At 45.9% G+C, this 25,076-nt stretch overlaps 1 protein-coding gene across 1 annotated transcript in view; it reads left to right on the forward strand.

Moving 5' to 3' along the window:
- Positions 1 to 25,076, forward strand: part of LOC105898953 (cadherin-4-like) — a 276,557-nt gene that overhangs the window by 116,416 nt on the left and 135,065 nt on the right. The window lies entirely within an intron of this gene.

The following is a 25,076-nucleotide window of genomic DNA, read 5'->3' on the forward strand; positions in this document are numbered from 1 at the left end:
TTGTGATGCTAAATAGAGTAGAAACCATGAGCCGGGCGGGTAAAAGAACCCATCCATGTGTTCTTATTTGAAAATGAAAATGCGGGACATTATCTCAGTATGCGGGCTGTGGGACAAAGGGTCAAAATGCCGTGCAGTACAACGGGAAGCAGGGTACACCTGGTCACCCTACCTACGCTATTTACAGTCACCTCCACCTTTCGCCCCGTTTGCCCTCACACAGACGTGCACGCCCTCTGTTTACTATACCTCATTTAAAAGCACACACACACACACACACACACACACACACACACAGACAGCGCTGTATTTGCTCTGAATGGCGCGGGTCGTGGTAGACAGGCCCCATAAAACGTGCTGAGGAGTGGAAGGGTGATGGATGAGCCGAGCGAGCACAGGCCAGCCGCCTCTACATCATCCGCCGGCAGCCCTCGCTGGATGGGGACCTGAGCCCCAGAGACCGTACGTCTCTGAAGGAGAGGGCCGTAAATAATACCCCCTCCAACCTCCCACCCCACCCCCTGCCCCATCACCCCGGCCTCATCTGACACAACCCTACCGTCCGTCCGTCCCCCCCTACAACACTCCCTGCAGCTGTCCGAGCGAGCTGCGTTTCAAACTCATACCTCACATATAGCAAACTGATATAGGAACACGCCATGCACACGTTTATTGGCACATGCTAGTGTAACATAGATAACATGGCTTGGCAAGGTGTCTGTGTGTTTCCAGAGCATCTTGCAGCTCAGGAAGCAAACATGTGTGGATACGTGCAGACACTTTGGACTGTCAGTGAAGAGTGAACTGCTGTGTTTTTGTGTGCACCTTTTATGTGGTGTCAGAGTCACCATACAGAGACATGCAGAGTCACACACTTGGGCACATCCAGACTTATTCAATGCAACCCATGGAGACTCAGAAGGCTGAAGAAAAACACAAACACACACAGACCCACACACACACACTCTTTCACAAATACTTACCGAAATATGCACACAGATGGGAATAGTTTGTTTTTTATGACTCACACCTACAGTGAATAAAGGAGGAGGTCAAGGGGTTATTTCTATGGCAACGCCTCCAACAACAAAGCCTTGTGGGTCCCTTGAGCCGCTGATAAAGAACTATTGATCCATTGATCGCTAGCTGGCGTCACATACCGCTGACTACGATTTAGCTACACATCTTTCATGTATTCAACACTTCCCACATTAATGTGTCATGTGTGCCACAGATAAAGCTTTTGCACAGCCTTATTTATTATTATTTTTTTTTTTTATGAAAGCGGTTCGAGACCATCTTATTCAGTCTCAGAAATACGCAGCTTGAGCTTTTAAAAACTATTACTCAAAGTATTTCTGTGTATTTACCTTTTGTATATCTTAGGGCATCCTGAAGGGTAAATTACTGTTTGCTTATGATGGTGTATCGATCCAAGATGGTCTAATGGAGATAGTGAAGAGAGTTCTACAGGCTTTTTCCCACTGGCCCGCTGGGTCTATGTGAGATGAAAGGAGAGTCCCGTCCAACAGGCTTCATGTGAGCAGAACAGCACTCTTCCCTGTATGGGGAACCGAGCCATCTCCACCTGTCTCATTAGAACAGCATGGCAGCCATGAGAACCTCATTACAACCTGACCTCCAACCAACGGACAACCTCCGTGTCTCTTTCTCTCTCTCGCTCTCTCTCTCCCTTATACCCTCTCTCTCTGCCCAACTCACCTACTCTTCCTCCCTCTCTCTCATTCTTTTTTCTCTACCTCTAGCCCAGTGGTGCCCTTTCACGCTCCGGTCTTTCTCTCCCTTGTTTGCACATATCTTCTCTCTTTATGACTCCTTCCTCCGGCCTTTTATATATATATATTTTTTTCCACTGTAACATTTTGATTTTCTTTGTGCCCCATCCTCTTCCTAGCACTCTCCTATCTTTGTGTCATTCTTTTTGACCAATCTCTTGACCTTCTGCGCGTTCCTGCCTCAAACTCAGCCTTTTTTTTTTTTACCATTTCTTGCTTTATCTACCTCCACCTCTCCACCCCTGTTTCCTTCTTCTTTCCCTCCCAGCTCCCAGCCAAATGAAGTGTATTTATGGCAGCTCCTGTAGAAAAACAGGCTCCTGGAGACGTTCCTCTAATTTCATTTCGAAAATGCCAGCGATAAATTTATCAAATGGGCTGAATCGAATCAGAATTTTACACAGGCCCATCCGTCACGGCGCCTCCTGAGGGAGCAGTGGGTGTAGCTTAGCAGACCTGGAGCCTCGACAGACGGGATGAGGTGAAGATGTAGTGACAGAGAGAAAGAGAGATGAAGGCAGAGTTGAGGTAAACCAGGCACAGAGAGAGCGAAAGGAAGGGAAGGCAAAGGAAGAAAAAAAGCCACAGAGAGTGAGAGACAATGAAAATACTGGAAATTCTTAGAGAGAGAAAATTGGAAAGCGAAAAGAAGGAAGAAGATGTGATTGACAGGAAATGAGCAAGATGGACAGATGGAGAAAAAGTGAGATGCTGCCAAGAGCTTGAAAAGCTTGGAAAGCTTTGCAAGCTACAAACGCCCAATGGTGTGGAATACTTATATGTATCAAAGGAATCTCTTTACCATAAAAACATTATCGTACATTAGCAAAACAAAAAATAAACACATGGACAATAAACATCAAATTGTTGGAACAAACGGTGCAGTGGTTTAGACTAGAACAACTACAGAACAATGAACAAATCAATAATGGAAAAAAAAATATCATTCTCATTTTATTTCTATTGACTTGCCATCCTGGAGCCAAGTGTATGTGTGGTGCGAGTGGAATAAAAAATGAGAAGGCGTCCCTTTTTGTTGCTCCACACATAGAGGGGGGAGATTTAGGCGAAGCGTTATCTCCATGGTGAGTGCCGCGGAGGTCAGAGCCAAGCCTCGGATGCTGCGTGCCCTCCGCGGGGAACGTGGCTAAGCACTCGGCTCGCCGATCAGCCGCCGTGATAATCGATTAATCACAACAGACGTTAATTGATTCCGCGACTCATCAATACGCTTCCGCAAAGCCCCTTTTCATATTCAAGCCCGAGCTCTTACGAGCTTTGCGCCATTTCCCTGGGCTTTTACCATTGCCAGGGTTTACACACTCTCTCACTCACTCTTTCTTTTCCTCTCGACGTCTTCTTCTTGTCATTACATCTCTCACCTCACCCCTCTTTTCTCACTTATTCATTCCCCCTCTCTCTCTCTCTCTCTCTTGCTCTGTCTTACCACTAAAGAGTAAAGGGTGTGGGGGGACGGGACTCAAAGAGATCTTTCCGCGGCTAAGTGAGGCATGCGTCGGCGCAAAGCAGCTTAGCACTAACGGCGCTAATGAAGTCTGAACCCGTATCCCTCTGAAACGAGATCAATGCCTCTCAAGCTGCAGAGCTTGTCAGTGTTTAATGATTTGATGAAACTTCCACGGGGGCCTCCGGGGAGACAACAAGAGACAGCGATCGTGCGGCAGTGCTTCCCAGCTGCGTGTCACTGTTGCGGGTCAAATCTCACCCAGAGCCCTGATTTCCCTTTCTTCCTGCATCCCTCCCTCCCTTCCCTCCTTCCTTCATTTTTTCTCTCTCTTTGTATCTCTACTTCTCTCCGACTCATTCTGTCTGGAGATCCCTCCCTAGCTTGATTGATAATTCAAATATGGCATCAAGGGTTTTTTTTGTGTGTCTTTTTTTACGGCAAAGACAGTTGAGGCGCAAACTAATGAAAGAGCGATACACAAAGACTGCGCCGGCTATTGATCAGCTGCACTGCCAGAAAGTTGATGAAACAAAATGGCGGAGAAAAGAAACAAAAAAAAGAGGGAGAGAAACAGAGGAAGAGGGGAAAAGGGAAGCTAAAGCAGCTAATGATGCCTCACGTGAGACTAGACCTGTCTGCAAGACGGAGATTACAGCAGTCGCTCTTGATGAGTGGAAACATTTTTTCAAGAAAAAAGTTATTAAATGTGTTCTTTTTGCCAGCTCCCAGGAATGAAAGCTAAGATTCATTATTTCATTTCCTCCTGGAGTCAAGTGTATATGGTGGATGTTCATTGAAGCATAACGTTTTATGCACATGTAAGCATGTGTGTGTGTGCTTGCGCATGTAAATGCTAAGCAGGCGCTGTGGATTGATGTGGGTGATGGCTGGGTCAGCAGCCTGCCTCTCTGTGTGAGTGAAGGAGGGCAGGGGTAGTGCTAACCTCAGCCCCACCTAGGGGAAATGCTAATGCACCTGTCACAGCACACCTCTAAACACCGCCGCCCGTGCGAGGCTGAGCCGCGGAACAAAGCTCTGACAAGCCGTGCCCTCTCACGTCCCGGCCATTTCTGCCTTGTTATCCCCCTGAAAAACCGCCTGACTCCCAACCTGCACACACTCCATCAACACTTGTGCAACAAACTCAGATCCACAGACACGTCCTCATCTCTGAGTAATTAAAAAATCTCAATCCGGTTAATACTGAACACTTCAAACCTGCGTTCAATCACTCCTTTTACAAAGTCGATGAGTCACTGTCGTGCTTTGCACAAATTTAATTAAAATCTCAGTTCAGTTAAAACCGAATGCTTGGAATGCAAGAGAATGCTGTTTCTGTTTTTTTTTCTCATGACATATGTTCTCAGATTGGAGTCGAAATAGTCAGTTGGTTGCTTGTGCGCCATTTTGTTTTGGGCAGTGGCGGTGTAATAGCTCACTGAGTTTTCTCCAGGTCTATGTTGGCAGGCGCGCTGTAATGGACTTCATGGAGCTTGATTGCGATTGTCTTTTCTTTTTTAACCGCGGCCCTGTCTTGCTTGCTTCCATCGTGAGTTGGTAGTTTTCCTTCGTTGGCAGAGGCACGAGTCACAAACTACCGGGGGCCTAATTTGTTAGCATGCTCCACTTCCTTGTGACAACACGGATGAATCCAGCGCTCAGGCTTGATGACTTTCGCCTGTGCCTTAGTCGCAATTGTTTGCTCTTCCTCGTGGTCGGAGAACGTCATTAGCGATTATCGTACATCTCTGTCTAATTAGAAGCCGGGGTGGAGCGCTAAGGGGCTTTTTTGGACGTGAATGGGAAAGCCCCGTGCTCCTGGCATCACGGGCATGGTGGGTGGCATATTGTGCCCAGCGGGGACGCTCGCCTGTGGGGCTGCGCACCAGACGGTCGAGGGGGAGCTCTGGTGCACCCGGTGGGGGCTGCCTCTGTAGCTACCAGCTGGAGGGGAGTGATGAGCTGGGAGGAGAAAAGGAGTATGCAACTCTCTCCCCAACTCTCTTGTTCACATTTGTGCATATCAACTTGGATAGCTAATGTCTTGCTAATTTAGACTTGGTATATACATATTTGCGTGTTTACGCTTTCGCTGTATCGCAAATGCATCAGTATACCAGGAGAACACACACACTGAGAACACCATCCACTGCTTGTGACACACAATAGAAGGAGAAACTTTAGTTAGGAGTGTGTTTAGAAGCTGTGTGTATGTGTGTGTGTGTGTTTTTTAATTACATCTTACACCCGGGTAATATATTCACGTATCATACTTGTGCATATGCATACTGAGAAATGTAACAAGGTGAAGCTTCACTGTTCACCAACCCTGCAGTCACGGCAATTAAACAGGTGCCTCGCTTTACCAATCTTCCCTCTCAAGCACAGTCGAGGAACGCGCTAGAGGAGGTGTCACTGTAGAAGCGGCAGATGGGTGGTTATGGATTCTTCCGGAATTAAAAGAGGGCGAAAGAGAAAAAAAAGCTCCAACACAAACAAGCCGGCAAACAAAGTAGAAAGCGCTGAAGTTTCTGACAGACTGTCGGGGAAAGGCTCTTCTTTTCTCTCTCTCTCACTCACTCTTCTATCTTTCTTCCTCTCGCCTTCTCATTTCTCAAGCTGCTTTACTTTTGGCTGGCGATCGAATTTCAGCCTCAGAGTTTAACTACTGAACTTCACATGCAAATCCTGTCTGTTTACGGGCACTGTGAGGCTCAATTGAAAGGGAGCCAAAGTCCAAGCATAAATTGGAAACAGTTATGCTGCAAAGCAGAAGGGGACAAAAACACTATTAAGAAAGTTTCTCGAGTGCTTCCCCCACCACAGCACCTTGTTATGGATTTAACAAAATGTCAGATTTTTCATTGCACCATTTGCATGTCCAGTAGTATTTGTTATTGATTTTGTTAATAGACACATAGTTATTATTTTAGAGAGTTTCTGTTATCTTAACACACACATAGAAAATGTTTTGTTTCTTTGTTCTGTAAAATAAATAGTTTAAGAGCTATTTTTGTTCAGTTTTCTCCACCACAAGCCCAACAACTGTCAAGCAAGATAACAGAACCTTCAACTAGACTGGTGCTTGGGGCCAGAGTCTCCTTAACATGCAGTGATTAACACAGCTTAGTGTTACTGTACACCCTTTCTACTGTACCCCGAGGCCTCCAACCCTCCTCCACTCACCCCAGCTTATGTCCCTGATGCCTGAGTATCTCCTAGACTTTAGTGGAGTCCTGATTTAGGTAAACAACCAGCGTGTCTGGCAGGAATGTGCGGGTCACAGACGCGTCAAAGCCCCAGCGTTTACCCTGTGGCTAAGGCCGTGATTGATTTCTCTCCAGCGGACGATCGTGTTCCTGGCGAGACAGAGACAGAGGAGGAGGAGGAGGAGAAGAAGTAGGATGAGGAGGGCAGAAGCCAAGGCAAACATGTCTCAGACAGCTGCACAAAGGGGAAAGGGAAGAGAAAGGGAGAAAAGAGAAGAGGGGATGGGTGGATGAGTGGATGGGGGGGGGGTTCAGCGAGCCAAAGAAAGCAGAACTATACCACACCGCTACGTGTAAGCGCCTCCGTGACCCCCTCCTCCCCCACCACACACACACACACACACACATGCGTGCGCTACTGTGCTGCTTTTCACCTCTGAACTCTCAGGAGAACCCAAAGGGAGGCTTCACCCTGGGGCTGCATGTCTGCTTTTCCAAGGGGGGGTGAAAAGTTGACCAGGTTTTAAATATCTCAGGCAGGATGGTGTGGTTCTCAGGGAGTTATGTTTGAAAATCGTTTCTTTTTATAGAGAGGGGGAAAAAAAGCCCCTCCGTGGTATGTGGTGGTTGTGTGGTTGTCTCCTGCTTTGTCAGGTTCTCATGTTTTCGTATGTCTCTGGCTCCTCCTGCATGTTTATGGATATGAGTACAATGCTGTCTTTCTTGGCCGGTTCGACTCTCGCCCTTTCTCTATCTCTCTTTTCTCTTCGGCTGACCACCCGTGAGGTATGTTTTCCTACAACTGTCTCTCTCACACACACACACACACACGCACACACACAAACATACACACTCGGAGTCTATTTAGCCTCTGCTAGATGTTTTCCAGTGTGAATCTTTGAGACAAGCAGGAGGGCTGAACTCAATTAGAGTGTTTTACAAAAACAGAACACCCTGGGTGGATCAGAGCGCAGAGCTGAACTCCAGCATTGTCGGATGCATCCCCCCACATTAGACGGCGAACCTCAGGAAGCGCATCAACTCCAATGGATCGCTGTGAGCCGATCAACCTCCCTCCCCTCCACACACACACACACACACACACACACACACACACACACACACACACACACACACACACACACACACACACACACACACACACACACACACAGACATCACCAGAAATCATCACTTAGCCATCAATAATGTATGATGCAAGCCCTCTTTGGCTTCAAAAGTAAACACACTTTAGCCCATAAGCGGGCAGACAAACTGGAAAGGTTTCGGTCAGGGCACGGCACACGGCGGAGATGCATATTATCTGTAGTCACCACCGAAGCTAGTGAGCCGTTCACGGTGGTATCAAGCAGGATCCCTCATTAGCTGGCTACGGTATGTGTACAGGGTGGATGTAGCCCAATAAGTAGCATTAGCATATCCCTGCCATGCATGACAGCTGTGAGGCAATTAGAATGATGGCTGGTTTAGATGCTATAAGGCCTCTCGCATGTGTGTGAGTCAGGAAAGATATACGAGGAGTCTGACTGGCTGAAAGAGTGCTTAAACTCTTTCTTTTTTTTTTTTTTCAAAGCTCCCCTCATGCAGTGTCTTATTATGCATCGCTCTTGCTCTCTTTCTCCCTCTATCTTTCTGTCTGGTTTCTTTCTTCTCCCTCTTTTCTTCCCAGTGTGGCTGACAGGCAGCCCGTCATCGGGCAAGTTTAGAACCGCTCCGTGTCTGTGTTGCCATGGTGCTCGGAGCGCGTGGCTGCTATTCCCACGTGAGGCCTCAAACAGCCCACACACCACCACCATTACCACACACACGCACAGGCACACACGCACACATGCACACACACACACACACACACACACACACACACACACCTTGAAGAAAGCTCAGGAGACTAGCGTCACTCTACCACAGCAGCTGTTTGAGGGACAAATCACATCTAACGTGCTCCCAAAGGAAGACCCGCGACGAAAGCTTTATTTTTCCATAGGACTTTGTAGCTTAAACTATGAGGACTTTTAGTGGTGTGTGTGTGTGTGTGTGTGTGTGTGGGTGTGTGTGGGTGTGTGTGTGTGGGTGTGTGCATTGAAGTAAAAGAAGATATACCCATACCCAACCTATGCAATTGATAGGACAGATCCTCTGGATAGGCCCTCTGGATGATTCTGATTTAGAATTACAGGGAATAGGTAGTAGACAAGTAGACACCACATTCTGTTGTGCTGTGGCGCATGCAACAAGCTGCCCTTTTGTCCCCCGCAGCTTAATAACCTCCATCTTTATTCATTCACCATCCTGGTTGATGGACAGGAAAGCTGTGGGATAGGTGGTGGAAACAGGTGAAGATCACGCGATCACCACACTCTTACACACACATGCACATCCACACTCACAGACGCACAGACATGCATACACACACACACACACACACACACACACACATACATGCACAAACACACACACATACAGACACGCATCTTCACACATACACACATACACTCATACACACTCTCACAAACACATCACCCCCCCCCCCCCCTCCACATACACACCCCCCCGTTGTGAGACAGAGTGCGAGGGAAGGGCTGGATCCGCACTCCCTGCGGTGCACTAAAGCGCTGAGGCAGGCCTTTCTCCGGCTCCCCGAGCAGAGGAGCATCAGAGGCAGCCAGGATAGCGCTTACTGAGAGAGAGAGAGAGAGAGAGAGAGAGAGAGAGAGAGAGAGAGAAAGAGAGAGGACGGCATAGAGGAGAGGACAGTGTGGGAATGTGTGTGGCAGTCACAAGCCCTAATGCGTAGAGTGGGTATCAGAGTCTGTGCTCCTGGGGTGGGGGTATGAATGGGCCGCTCAGTTTGCACATCATCTAATGGGGAAGCGCTGTATTTGGTCCGTTTGCAGGCTTGCGCGGATTTGTGTGTTAATGCAAAGCAGGCAAATACTGGAGAGAACAGATTGCTGTCTCTGAAGAATCTCCCAGGTAGCTTGAAAGTGTCTGTGTGTGTGTGTGTGTCTATGTCTGTGTGACGGAATGTGTGTGTTTGTGTGTGTGTGTATGCGCATGTCTTTGCACTAATGTGCAGACATTGGCGTTTTCTCTGTTTGTATGCAGAACTCTGTGTGTGTGTGTGTGTGTGTGTCTGTGTATGTGTGTTTATGAATGTGTGTGTGTGTGTGTGTGTGTGTGTGTGTGTGTGTGTGTGTGTGTGTGTGTGCGTGCATGCGTGTGTGTCAGTGCTGAGCTCTGCTGATCTCTCACTGTCAGAAACCATTTCTCCCCGCATGTCACTCAACTGCAGGAGACTAATGAGCGAAATCATGCCTGCGAGGATTGAAGAGACCCCAGTGCTTTGTCTCATTTGAAGATTACAAACACGTCTCTGTAATCTGTCATACACATATCCTTCACACTCACACACACACACACACACACACACACACACACACACACACACACACACATACACCTAAAGTTGGATGGACAACGTGGCAGAGATTAGAGGTGTTGAGACTCATGTTCAGATCCTCTGCAGGCGAGAGCAGTTGCCTTGAGTGATGCATATATATAAAACATAGAATAGTGCAATATTCACAGACGACAACGCACTGCCTGCAGCGACGGGACGTTTGCATCTCGTGTATCCATGGCAACCATTGCCAACAGGAAAAACAGTCCAAGCTGTTATTTATTTATTTATTTGTTCAGCCGCGGGGATCGATGTGGGGAGCGCTGGCAAATGTCTGAAGTGATTAGTCAGCATGGGTGGAAAGGAGAGAAAAACAAGTTCATTAAACAGGGCGGAGAAGCAGGACGAAAGGACGGTAACAACCTCCCCTTCTACCAGTTGTCCAGTCCAGGAAAAAGAGAGAGGGAGTGGATCCTTCACCCTTCCTCTGTGTCTCTGAATCTGCCCGGTCCTTGCTTTTCTTATAACGTTTTCACATTTTAAAGCTTATGTAGGAGACCATTATGAAACAAACCAGCAGGTTTATTTTTTTCACCTTGTTTCTTCTCTTGAAGGTCATGTGGGTGCCAGTAATCCAGGTCATTCATCTCTCGAACAAAAAGACTCGTGGTTCAGATATTATGTTATTACTAGATGCAGTGAATTATTGTTTTTCCCACATTGTCCACCCGAGCCATTTACACAGCCAACCATCTCGATGAACACATTCACAACAAGAACATTGGCTTAACACATTAGTGAGAGGTGCAGCCAACAACAAAAACAACTTGAACCTCTTTCTACTCAAAGTACTCTTTGATAAACGCACCAGCTGAAAGAATAAATGGAATTGTGAATGATGAAAAGTAGACAGAACATGAGAGAGGGGGCAGAAGACCGTCCATCCAGCTTGTTTTAACACATCCCAGATGCTTCTTCATGCAGAGATCTCCATCCTTTGATCATAATATCCCTTAATACTCACTCCCTTTTTTCCATCTCTCTCAGCTTTTTCCTCACATTCTCAGCAGCCTTTCTTGTGTAAAGCACCTTGCCATTATGTCTCCACTTCCTCCCTCCAGTGGACTCTGATGGGTTTTCTGCTCTGCATCACCCCTCATTGTCTCACACTCTTCTGCCTCACCCCTCATTGTCTCACACTCTTCTGCCTCACCCCTCATTGTCTCACACTCTTCTTCCGCACACCTCCTCTTTCGAAGAGGTTCCTCTCATCACCCTATCACCCTCCACTTCTTTGTCTTAATATAGACAGGAGCCTCTTTTAGACACTCCTTTCCTTTTTTTGCAGGCCTCTCTCTCTCTCTCTATCTCTCCACTGGCTGTGTAAAGGCTGCAGCGCTGTTACAGGTTGACCACCTGCAGATCAGGTGACTGGGAAATGATGAGAGAGAGAGAGAAAGAGAGAGGGAGAAGGAGAAAAGCCGAAGGAAGCCAGAGAAGAAGGCTTTTGATGCCAGAGATCCCAACACCAATTACAACACGCCAGCCTTTTTATTGAGAAACCAAGGATCCCGCTTCCAGCAAATTACAGGCCCCTTTTTCTCCTGGTCTGCGGAACAAAAGAGTCTTTTCCCTTTTTCTCGTTTTTCTCTCTCCCAATCTCTGTTCTCTTATGTCATCCCCTGGCACCGAGGGGTACCAGGGCGAAGACTTAAAGGAGCAAAAAGAAAAAGGAGAGAGAGAGAGAGAGACAGAGAGAGATGAAGGAGCATCACAGAAAGGCAAAAGGCAGCCGGCTGAGGCTGGGAGCTGGCAGGATCTGTGTGAAGGCATTGTGGGAAGGTGGGAATGAGAGGGCATGCTCGGTTGAGCGGGGGTGGGGGTGGGGGGTGGGGGTCATGTGGCTGCGTGATCCCGGCCTGCTCACCTGAATAATGGGTTCAGCCATTAAAATGAATGAGCTGCACGGTCGGCACAGCCATGCTTGCTCCATGGGCTACTTGGCTAATGTGCGGAGGTTGTAAAAATTCCATATTTAGAATATTTGGCGAGGGTGAATTACAAGCTCTCCTCACACACACACATACGTGCTATAGTACATTGAGAGATATTGATTCAAGGCAGCCAGGCAAGAGAGCGTGTGTGTGTGTGTCGTCAATCAAAGTTTTATCACATTATGTGCGCGTGCACACATACATCTATGGACATACAGCTGTCACACCACACATTCCCAGACACACATTCATGCACACACTTGTTTTTACAGAAAGCTGAGTTCACAGAGCACTTCAGTAAGTGATGACTTTGCTGATGGTTACGAGCAGATGTAAAGTGCTGCATGTTGGTTTTTATGGGTAGTTGTAATGTGATGCATTGTTTGCGGAGATTATGCAGACAAGCACACCTGTCGCATCTGTGTGTGTGTGTGTGTGTGTGTGTGTGTGTGTGTGTGTGTGTCTGTGTGTGCTCAGTAAGATAGGCATGTGTACATGTGTGTGTGTGTGTGTGTGTGCTATGGCAGCTTTCAGAAATGATGCATAGCTATGGCATGGCCTTTAATTGGTGCTATTAATATTAGTTAAACTTTTAATGCCTATTTATTAAAACTTTTTTTCTGGGGCTAATGTGAAGAGAATTATGAATCTCTGAGGCCCCGTGCTATAAAAAGACTTGTGAATGAATTATTGATACACTACCACTTCATTTAATCTGCAAGGACTCATTCCTAACAGATTTGTTAAAAAGAAATAGCCCAAAGGTCCATTATTAGATTGAATTTTGAACATTAAATACAAGAAACTGAGTCCATTTTGCTTTGAATAATTGTATTGAAGTTGCCTTTCCTTTTTCTCTCATTGTTGGTTTTAAATCAGTGGTGTTTTAGTCAAGGTGCAGTGTCCAGGGTCATGAACAAAGGTGTCCTTGATTAGAATCCATTACACTTCAAATTCAGTAATTGTTCTCAAGTACCTTTTGCTGTCCGTCTTAAAAAAAAAATCCGGTGTCTGTAAATACAAAATCTGACTGAGCTGACTTAGCCATACACTAATCCAGCCAATCTCCATTGATGGGAGGGGTGTAATTTGATTGGTGGTTGATCTTAAATATCAATAACCTCCTCCTCTCCAGTATTGAGTATTGCATCTTGAAACCCCAGTGCCAGGGGACACGCTGCAGAAACTCCTCTCAAGAGATGATGCCAGCAGCGCAGGTAACAGCGGAACACCTAATGTTGTAAGAATGCTGCAACGCTCATTCTCACACTCTCTGTTCTTCCAGTAGGAGAAGAATAACACCAAACGAAAGTGGGGACAAAAAAACTCAATTACTTCCCAGCCAGCCCACCAGCATGTGGGCAGAGGGGCTGAGCACCGCTCCACACTTGATTGGATTTTGATACAACCAGGGCTAATTATTTCCGAGACATCATGTTTCGACCTTGTACCACACATTCCCACGTCCCCGTTCTATTTTTCCCTGACATTTGCAACGGCTGCGCTCCAACGAGACACAGGTCACAGCTGAACTGCTTCCTCCTGTACGAGCGACTCCTACCACCGTCACCACCTCTCTCCTGCTGATTTCCACTAGACCTCGGCAGTAAGTCCCTTATGTTTGGTCTGCCTGGGTGACACACTGGTTGGGTATCAAAATTACCCACATGTTCTCTAATGTACCTGTTCTCAGTCAGTTTTAGTTTTTTGTTGTTGTGTGTGCTTGGCGTCACGTGCGGCACCCACAGGAGCTTGATGGAGCTGACTGCAGCTGTGACTCTGTAGCTCAGCATCTCCCCGTTACTCTGCCTTGTTTAATTAAGGGAGCCGCACTCGCACTGTCAAGCAAGCCAGCACAGTTTTTACACAAACACACGCATATAAGCTCACTAATGCCGCTGTTAGATCATTAAAAACACCATCCCTTGTGGCAGGGAGATTATTTCCTACAGTGCCTGTCTGCTTTTGGGGGGTGTTGGTAGTGTGTGTGTGTGTGTGTGTGTGTGTGTGTGTGTGTATGAGGTTGGAGGGTTGAAAAAGAGGAATCATATGCAGCGCATCAGATTTAAGGAAAGCCCCAAATCCCCTATTATTAGAATTAATTATGAAGCAAAGATTAGGAACTTCTACACTTCCTTCGATTTAGCTAGAATTTAGCGAGATAGCTTTCATTTTTGGGAGCATTTGTTTAGTGATTATTGGCTGGAGTCTGTCCAGCCAGTTTGTATAATTAGCGTGTGAGACATTGTTGTGACTGCATAAGGCTTATCAGTGATCCCAAACAATTAATCCATCCAATAAATAAAAAAAAACAGATCAGTAATTGCAAAGATGTGACAGCAGATGGAGAAAAATATCGTCCTCTATCGTACCACTTTTCTCTTTCTTTTTCTATCCTTCCAGCTTTTTATTTTGTACTTTCTTACATTTACATTTTTTTCCTTCCCTTCTTTCCAATTTTTTTTGTGTTCTGTCTCCCATTTTCCTCTCTCTCTCTCTCTTTTTCCTTTCCCTTCCCACATCATGTCTTGTCAAATCCAATATGAATCACTCTCTTATTAGTGAGGGGAGTGGGGGGCTCCTGGTTTGGGGCAGGAGGAGGTAGCAGAGAGATGGCTTCCGGATCCAGTGGCCTACATTAGAATCCTAATGTGTGCCCCGATATTACTCATGCCAACGCCTGCCCGCTTTCCCTGGCACCTCTTGGGCATCATGTGGAAGGAAGGACCCAGTGTCCCTTCTTGGGGTGTCCAGACAGAGAGGGTCAAGCCCTTTGAAACGAATGCATTATTTTGGCAGTTTGGAGCTCAGCATGACTTTAAAAGCACCGAAAAAGGAATGAAACAGTTCTTTTGTCCTTACTCTTCGGCCGACTGGCAGTGGTGCACAGTATGTGTGTGTTTTTTCTTTCTCATGTGGACCAGTCAGGGCTGAGAGGTCTTGAATGACTCAACTGGAGGCAAACGCAGTGAGGCACGCTGACTAAAAGCCTAACACTTGTATCGGAGTGCTTTTTGCAGCACCATTCATGTCACATCCAGGTATTGGCAGGATGTGCTTTCGGGAGTGAAGTCTGCCATGCTCTTGTACTGCGTGGCATTGTATCTCGTGAGTGTCCAAAGCCTGCCACACGTGTGTGTGTGTGTGTGTGTGTGTGTGTGTGTGTGTGTGTGTGTGTGTGTGTGTGTGTGTGTGTGTGTGTGTGTGTGTGTGTGTGTGTGCTCAGACCGACATTTAATTAGCAGATGAGACAGGAGCACGCCGTGATAATGGCCCAGTCAATTACGGAGCGCAGGGCGCTCTTTGACAAAAGCTGCGTCCATTGATATGCATTATTCATTCCTTCATTGCACATTCATCATGCACGTTTAAAGCGTTAACGGAAGCTCACTGCATAATGTAGGGCTGGATGGGGCACCTCACGCGAGTCGGTATTGAGATGTCATGCTGCATTTGAGGTGTTGCTTAAGGCCCTGTGATGAATCTTCTTTTTGCAGTGGCCCCACCTCCAGCCGGTGGTCCTCCAGTTGGAGGGGAATATTATCAAGTTTTATATATTGATTATTCTTTTTCTTCTATCGGTGCGTTTACTTGGAGGGGGAATATCATCAAGTTTTATATATTGATTATTCTTTTTCTTCTATCGGTGCGTTTTCTTGGAGGGGAATATTATCAAGTTTTATTTATTGATTATTCTTTTTCTTCTATCGGTGCGTTTACTTGGAGACCCCCCTCCTGCTGTCTTTGTTTCTTTGTTAACTGCCTTTGTATCTGTGGTTCATGCTTGGTGATGCAGAAACCAGTGTTTGGCCAAGCTTTGGAGATAATGAGGAAGACCAGGATGAAAAACAACATAATAGGGAGAGGAAAAGCCAGAGAGAGAGAGAGAGAGAAATATCCTGGAGCTTGAAATGAAAGCAGAAAAAAAGAGAGAGAGGAATAAAAAGAGAGGAGAGATGGAAGAGAGGGCAAGCACCATGCTACAAGTTGTACAAACACACTTAACTCAGAGCTGGATGAGTGTGTGTGTGTGTGTGAAGGGGATGTGCGTTCCCTGCTCAGATGGTGTGTGTGCGTGTCTCCGCGGCGGGTCTCGGGCCCCCTGTCTCATAAACATCAGCGCGGCGCTGGGAGGTGCAGGGCAAACGGCTGTCTGGGCCAGGAGGCCGTGGGCTGCTGCTGCTGATGCTGTGGGGCCTTGTTTTATTGGGGCAGCGGGCGGCGTTGCGTGGCAGAACCTCGCCAAGCACAGCCAAAGGCTCCGTGTCCGCCCCTGTCTACGCAGCTTGTAAATCAACAAGCATGTAAAGCAATTACCGGCCAGCACCGGGGCCCCCGTGTCTCGGCCCCCGCCACCGCCACCGCCACCGCCACCACCTCCACCACCGCCGCTGCCGCCGCTGTAAATAAGCCTCCCCTTGCCCGAGGCACTCTGCTGCGGGATAGAGACAGGGAGGGAGAGAGAGAGACAGAACCGCGCTCCTGCCAGAGCCACTGGTGGAGATCAGGGGGGATAAGAGCATGGCCGTTTGATACCCGCTGTGATGAGAACGGTGGATGGAGGGATAGAGAGTGGAGTGGAGAGGAGAGGAGAGGAGAGGGGAGGTGGGCAGTGTGTGGCCACAGAGGATGCAGGAGGGAGTGGGAGAGTGAGTTTTTGTCTGACAGGCCTGTTGCTGATGAGGACAAATCTCATGACTGCTGCTGTAAGCTGAAGTCATACCCCAGTGGCTCTTGTTGTTGGATGGTGGGTTTTCCAAAATGGGCAAATTGTCCGACACAATTGTCTGACACAAATTTAGTTTCAGAGTCTGTGGTAATGCGTTGTACTGTGTGTGTGAAGGGGGTGGGTACATCTGTCCGTGTGTGTTATAGAGGGTTGGGGTTCAGTGAGAGTTTATGTGTGTTTGTGTGTTTGTATGTGTGTTAACACCCATATAATTAATTTGCTCCACTGTTCACAGTCTACAAATGTATGGATTTCTTGCCCTTTTGAAACCCACATTCACTAATGAAGAAGAATGGGCTATAGAATGAAGCCTGGAGCCCAGCGCAGCCCCCGCTCTCCCTGCTGTACCTCACAGCGCTCCTCGTCACCACTGGCCGCGGTTGCCAGGAAGAGACAGCACTCACTCACAACCATCCACTGCCTCACGTCCTTGAGGTGCCCTGCGTTGTCCTGCCCGTCGCCAGGGGCAACCGTCAGTCTCCACCTCACTCCACCTCACCCCCTCGCAACCATATCCCCCCCCCCCCACTGGGCTCGTACTCCAATCACAAATCAATGCCCCTGATCAGCGCCGGGTTGCACAGGTTTGCACACGCCCTCGGCTCCCCGCTTCCTTATCAGCCCAGACAGAGACGCGCCCGTCCGATGGCACCGTCCCATTTCACCGTCGCTCACTCGGGGGAGAGGCAGCCAGCAATTAACTCTGCACGGCCCAGCCCTGCTCCACTCCTCTCCTCTCCGCTCCTCCGCTCCTCCACTCCACTCTTCCCCTCCCTCCGGTCCAATCCATCTGCCTAGACCCTGTGCTGTGCTGGTGCTTCTGCTCACAACCTTGAAAAGTTCCAGCCACTGTCCTCTCCTTGCTCTGGGCTTTGTTTTCGTTTAGTTTTAAAGTTTAACTGCACGAATTATTGTTTTATTTTTTTTTTTTTTATGTGCTCTACCATGCATCGTGGCTCGGGCCATTATCTTCTCCTGTGGAAGAAAGAAGAGAGAGAGAGAGAACAAAAGAGAGAGGGAGTGAGAGAACGAAATACAGAGGGAGTGAGAAAGAAAGAAAGAGAGAGAGAGAGAGGGAGTTAGGTATGATTTCCCCTGATGCCGCTCTAGCTTTGAAGAGTAAACATAATAATAAGACTCACCTATGGGTGTCTGGGGGGTTAGCCATTAGCTGGGAGGTCCAGTCAAACACAATATGAGTTTGTGTGCTACTACCAGGCCCCTGTGTTAAGTAACTCGTCAGGGCCAGGGAATAGTGATAAGATAATGAAGCCCAGGGGTCTTCATTCTGCAGGTACTGTACCATGCTTTTATTAACGGCCTGTTTGGGTGTAAGTGTGTGTGTATGTCTCTGTGTGTGTATATGTGTATGTGTATGTCAGTGTGTGTGTGTGTGTGTGTATGTGTGTTGTTTGAGTGTTTTCGGCCACTTCATTTTTCAAAACAATTGTTGAGATTTACCCCATGTTGTTTCCAGACTTCCAGACTATAATGAAAAGTGTTTTGTTTTTGGGTTGCTCACAATTGTATGCACAGAAAGCAGAAAGCAGTCTCCGTCTTACACATTTGTGTGTGTGTGTGTGTGTGTGTGTGTGTGTGTGTGTGTGTGTGTGTGTGTGTGTGTGTGTGTGTGTGTGCGCGCATGTGTAATTGTGTTATTGTGAAGACACAGACAATTTGGACAATTTAGTTTGAGGTGTAAACTTTTACACATCTTAAACATTAAACATTCTCATTTATTCTTTTCAAATGATTTTTTTCTGTCCTTACCTGCCTACTTTATTCATGGGTTAATATTCCTGGCCAAAACGAAGACAAAAAAAAAAGAATAAAAGAGAGAAGAGGAAGAGAACCGTAGAGAAAGATAACGAGAGAGAAGTGTGAAGACAGGTGTGGGGGGGCTCTGTAGCAGTAGCGCCGGGAGACTGTCTACCCTCCTCCTGTTTTGGTAAGCGATTCCTGCTGTTCCTTATCACTTCTGGAAATGGAGGGAAAATGTGAGTCTATCAGGCAGGTTAATTTAATGGAGCAGTTTGACTTGTCTTTTCAGAGAGACTCTGGATTGAATCAAAGCCTATCTCCAGTTTCCTATTAAGACCTGTTTGGGATGAGGACTGATCTCCTTTCACCTCCGAGGGGTTTTATGTACCTGCATTTTAGCCCTGTTTATCTTCCCCGCTTTCGTTTGCTCTCTTAACCACCTCTTACTATATTTCTCCTTCTCTCCTTCTATTTCTCTCTCTTTTCTCTATTTCTCTTTTACTCTCTCTCTCTCTCTCTCTCTTTTGCAAACACACACACTGATAGTCTTTCAGTCGTTCTCCCTTTATACTTTGTCATTGTCTGTGTTCATTATCTTTAACTCTGTTTCTGTCGCCTTTTCATGTCGCCTTCTTTTTGCTCATTTTAGGCCTTGTCTCTCTTTTCACTCTCTCTTTCTGTCTCTCTCCTTCTCTCTTTCTCTCTCTCTCCATCTCTGCATTCTTTCAGTGACTCACTCTGGGCGTTCCCTCGCAGAGACAGATGGAGTGATGAGAGAAAGAGAGAGAGAGAGAGTGCTGGAAATAGAATAAACAATAATCACCAAAGAACCCCCAAATCAATATGCACAGGTTTCCCATAATGCCCCTGACAGAGGGCTAGGATTAATAAAGCAACATGTCCTGTTTCCACGGCAACACATAATTCTGAGGGAAGTAATATTGTCTTATCCGCTCGCACATACTTGGTAGAGTTTTTACAATTCATTTGAGCAGAGAAGAAATGAACAGAAAAGCTTCCCTTCTCATCCTCTCTTTTATTTTAATTGAGCTATTTTCCCCAAACCCACACTATCTTTAGTTAACTTTCCTTCTTTTTGCTGCAATGCTATTATCATCATGTTATTAGCGTGGCATAATCACACTAATGACAGTCTTTTGTTAATAATGCTGATGCATGTAAGTTAATCCAGGCTCTTAGTTGTTGTGATATGGTGCATGTTGTGTAGGAAGATTGCAAGGGGTCGTATTAATTACTGTGGGAGAGAGAGAGTTGGCATGGATGGTGCTGAGCTTGTAAAGGAATGGCTGAACATGCACCTGCCTTCTCCAGAGATGCTCATTAGAGTAAGTTCTCGTTCATCAGCATCGCCCCAAAAACACGGCCAAACATTCACACACAGCCTGAGAGAGAGAGAGAGAGAGAGAGAGAGAGAGAGTGAGAGTTTGTCCCGGTCCTGACACATACAGTGCCTCATCTGGCAAGGCATCTGACACACTTATCTGCCAATCACAGTCCCCAGACTGACAACCTGGCCAATCAGAGTCAGTTTGGCACTCTAATTCACCTAACAGGAGGGTTAGTGTGACAGGTGATGAGGCAGGACATGGAGAGAGTCTGGGGGTCTGCCTCCATTGCTGCCTCTGCCTGTGTGTGTCTCTCTCTCTCATGGAGGAGTCTCACTCCCACTAATATAATCCAAATCCAAAAAAATAAAAATAAAAAAATAAATAACGAGAAGTACAAATTAAATCCAGAAGGGCAGACTGGGCTTTGATCTGCCTGAGCACTCCAGGGGAGGGTCCCGTTTGATCCAGCCTTTGGACCTTTCTGTCTGTGTTTATTTCAGCAAGCACACACCCCTACCCCTCCCCAATCACACACATACACACACACATAGACACACACACACACTCATTTGTTGAATCACACACACATTCTCAAACACAGATGCACACCCATTCCCAAACAGACTAATATATATGCGAAACACACTGTTCGTGAATGCATTCTCACAACCAACCCTTTCGTGTATACACACACGTTTGCCCAAGCATGCAGTATAACCTTGAAGGGTTTGGTCTTGATCTGTAATAAGAGAGAGAGAGAGAGAGAGAGAGAGAGAGAGAGAGAGAGAGAGAGAAGAGGTGAGGATCCTCTTCTTCGTCCATATTTTTGAGAATCAGGTAATGTGCCCTTGAACCACCCCTCATTCTGGCACTACTAATATACTATACCATGCAATATACCATACATACTCTCATGCAATTTACTGCCAAAAACTGACTCTGATTGGCTAGGTTGTACAACGACACCATACAAAGCCAAATATACCTGAAGAAACAAGGAATAGAAGGGTACATATCTGAATAATGAGACATTTCAATCGATTTCAATCAGAGCATTTAGGTACTATTCAAGTAGTACATTTATGTCGTGAAAGTTACAGTGAGAATAGCTTTCCGTCTTTCACTTTGGGGATCTTGCCTCTTAAATCACCTCCATCTCACAACAAAACCTATTTTGTGCATTGGTAATGTTTGTTATATAGCATAGGGCTCTGAAATGGCTTTGCAGACTCAAGTATTTCTCTTGTTACTGGCTGCCCTAAGCAGCATCGCCCCTTCGCAGTGTAAGCAGTGAGAGTTTGCATTTCTGTGCCTTTCATTTAGGTTCTTAAAGTAACTTCAGCTTAGTTCTGCACTCCTGAAGTCAAGGGAGAATGGAAGTGAGCACATGGTGAGAGATTAAATTATCACATGGGCAGGGGATTTAAATAAGGGCGTCTAACAATGCCAGGCGTGAATTCAACACCTCGCAACCTCCGACACCTCGGCAGGAAAAAAAACGCTTGATAACGGCTGTGCCGAGAGTGAGCCGCCATACTCCCGGCGGTGGTCTGCCGACGAGCCAACGTTTTTTTCAGAGGGTCTTAGTTGAAACAAGCAACAGAAGCACCTGGGAGCGAGAGTGGGGGAAGAAAAAAAACACACAATAGATTACATGAACAACAAAAACGTTTTTTGATCAGTTTGGATTAGGCATCGCGGTGCCAGACCGACGTAAGAGACAGAAGCAAAAGTGAGAGAAAGAAAGATAAGTGTTGCTGAAAGTGTTTTTCTTTTAAAGAAAAATAAAGAAATGAATAAACCCAACACAGCCTTTCTGTCCTCCAACTGCTGTCCTTAAAGTGTTGACATTTTACTTTAACAGCATGAGTCAGCCCAGACTGGTATTTGATCATTTGAAATGACGTAGCTGCGATAACACATTAAATAAAGCTTTTGCTAGTCTGATTTGCCTTCTCGTGACTGAGAGGTGACCAAATGTGGCATTTAAAAGAACATTGTTCACATTTAACTACTCCGTGTGGACCGCCAGTGGAGAGACACTTTCTTTTGCCCTGCTTTTCGCCAGCACCTAGGAGTTTTCTAAGGTTCGATTAACTGACATTAACTGAATTTAGCAATTAACATTAATGGACTGCTACCTTCAGTGCTGAATATGACCAAGTGGTTGCTAATGCTGAACGTAATGGTTTGTTTATGTTAACTAATTGAATGTTGTTAGTTAAGAGAACCTGGAATTGAAGCATTCATTACCAATGTATTAGCTAGGCAATATAAACAAACCAGAGATGTACCATTATTTGCCTTCTGTGAATGGTGAATGGTATATTCATATTAGCAAATTGACTAGCTGTTAATTAAGGGATGTCAATGTAAAATGTTGACAGAACTTTTCTATTTGTTGTTTAGAAAAGGAATAATGTTATAGCCGACCTCATTATTAATCTCTGCCATTCGTCCCATACCAACAACGGACAGTAGTGTTGGGTGTGGCTGGTACCTCATGAATGTTAGCTACTTATCATTTAATTTTGTACTGAGGCATTGATCTCAATCTGTGGGATTAAACTGTGATAAACATATAAAGTTAGTGCTGGTTTGGCTGGAAATTGAGATTTTTTTCTTCTCTCAAATAGATGATAAATTGTTCTACCATTATTTGGTAAAAGCCTCTCACAATTGGATTGAGTGGAAGTGACCTCCCCAGTGCATGCAGAAGGCTACAGTATGCCAGGGATTTATGGAGTTGCCTAAGCACGTTTATGCTCAGTTGTGTATTTGCATACGTGTGTGCGCGTCCGTATGCATACATGTGTGTGTGTGTTGGATGTTTGCTCTAATTTATGTGTTGTGCCTTTCCCAGAGCAATGCATTCATGGATTCACAGAGCCAAGTTTTTTCTATCTGTGAATTCAATTTGCATGGGCGTCACATGTGTTCAATTGCACGGACCCCAAAGGAATCTCACAGCATTTACACGAATGTGCAACTTCATGCACATATGTTGTGCTATCACACACAAACACCCCAGACCAACATTGGAATGTATCTGTCTCTTGACACAATGCCATGGAGTAAAAATAAATAAAACACTTATGTAAATTTCAGTGAAAAAGCAACTGCATTGTTGAAATATGCAACTGATACATAAAGAATGTAGAATGCAGTATTTCCATGTATTTACCCATATAAACCAATGAAAAAAAAAATGTATTTGTACATAAAGAAAGAAATCTGTGTTGGATCTATTGTTTCAAAACAAGTGAACTGACCCATGACCCTTTTATCTTTCTACCCTGACGTTCTGATCGGTGTGTGACCAATTTGGACTCTCAATTTGAATTTTGAGTGTTTCTACTTGGGGTATTGTGTGTTAGTTGGGTTCGAGCTGTGATGACTTGAGTTAAGGACATTGAATGCCAGTGCTTACTAAATGAGCACATTTGAGACAGTGATATGCCAGTGATATATGAAGGTTATTTGAGTTGTAGTTTTGCACAAAAAGTTGAACTAATCTGAATCATGTGTGAAAACAGGGGAATAGTGTTTATAGTTTTGGGAAATGGGTCTGTCTTTTGGTAGATGACACCATGGTTTGGGATGTTATAGGCCCAGTTATAGTGTGTAAGCGACTGAGAAAAACTGTAATATTACTGTTAAATAAAGGTGCTATTCAATGATTGTTATTGTTACCATGTACTGTGGCCTGAACTTTAAGTTTTTTCCTTTTGGGACCAACTTCCTCATCTGGGGTATACATTGTATGAAGCTTTCATTGGGAAGTTAGAGGGCCAAAGAAAGCCTTTGCTTATTAAAAGATGGGTCATCCCACAATGTATTTTTGGCCAGAACAGCTCAAGCCATCTTTTCAAAGAAGGGACGCAAGCAGAAAGGGTTTCTGTATATAAATTCCGAACCCCTTCACCCCTTTTGAATGATTTAAGGCAGTTTGGGTCAGTTAAAGGGTTTGATGTGAAAGGTCAGCAGGCGTGGTGATGTTCTTAGTGGTTTGGCCTCTCTCTCCCTCTCTCTCTCTCTCTCCCTCTCTCTCTCTCTCTCTCTCTCTCTCTCTGACTCTGGCCTGGCCTGGCTTGTCTGAAAGCAGGCCCATTAGTGCCTTTAAAGGTTAGACATGAGAGGAGCGGAGAGGAAATGACATTTGTACACATTAGATGGGACCACGAGCTAGAGAAGAAAGATGTGTCTAGCCTCTGATGGAAAAAGTCTGTATCTCTCCCTTCTCTCTCTGTCTGTCTCTCTGCATCCCTTTCTCTATCTCTCCCCCTATTCTCTCTCTCTTTACTGTCCCACTGCTCCATCAGAGAAAGCTTCTTTAAGCTTCATCTGGCTGAGCTGGGGACATATTAGCATAGTATTTATGAGCAGGGGGAGAAAGAATGGACAAGGGAGAGAGGATGTAGGAAATAGAGGCATGAGGAATGGACCTGCTGAAGAAAAAAGGAGCTTGATCCTTCCGTCCGCTCTGATGGCGTTATGATCAAGGCCTTTTTCTGTGTGGAGGGGCCATGGGAGAGGCCAATCAACTCTCACTCATCCCTTAGTGCCCTGTGTGTGAGGGGGAGAGAGGGTGTGTGTGTGTGTGTGTGTGTGTGTGTGTGAGGGGGAGAGGGTGTGAAAAGGCTGCACTTTATCACAGGCTCTCCTCTCTCCCTTGCTCTCCTCTTTCCCTTCTCTTCTCTTCCCTCTTTCTCTCTTTTCTTCTCTGTCCTCTTCTCCCTGTGATGAAAGAACACAGCACCTGGTTCTGGCTGTAATTTTCAGCTCTTAGCTGAATTATTGAACACTAACAAATAGTCTGAAGAAACTAAAAAAGGTGTGTGTGTGTGTGTGTGTGTGTGTGTGTGTGTGTGTGTGGGTGTGTGTGTGAGGGGAGATGAAAAATAGCCACATGTCTGTCTCTGTAGTGTTTGTTCTTTCGTTTGACTCACATTCTCAACACTTCAGGCCCTTTCTCACTCTCATCTCTCTCATGTATCACTTGATGTATCACTTGTATTTCTGATCTATTTTTTTGTCTTCAATTTACGCTTGAATCAGACAGCCGTTGTGTGTGTGTGTGTGTGTGTGTGTGTGTGCGTGTGTGTGTGTGTGTGTGTGTGTGTTTGTGTGTGTATTTCTGTGCGTAGAGAATGCTATGTGTGTGTGTTTTTACCTTTACATATGCATAGAGGGTTGTGTGTGTGCAGAGAGAAGAGTGTATGTGTATCTGTACAGACAGAAGTGTGTGTGTGTGTGATCCTGTCTCCTAAACCTCAGCTTAAACATTCCTCCATGTGTTCCTCTCCTCCTCTGCCCAGTGTGTTTCACACCAGGGAAGCGGAGAGAGGA

Source organism: Clupea harengus, chromosome 4 (genome assembly GCF_900700415.2).
Source record: "Clupea harengus chromosome 4, Ch_v2.0.2, whole genome shotgun sequence".
In the NCBI taxonomy this organism is placed as follows: domain Eukaryota; kingdom Metazoa; phylum Chordata; class Actinopteri; order Clupeiformes; family Clupeidae; genus Clupea; species Clupea harengus.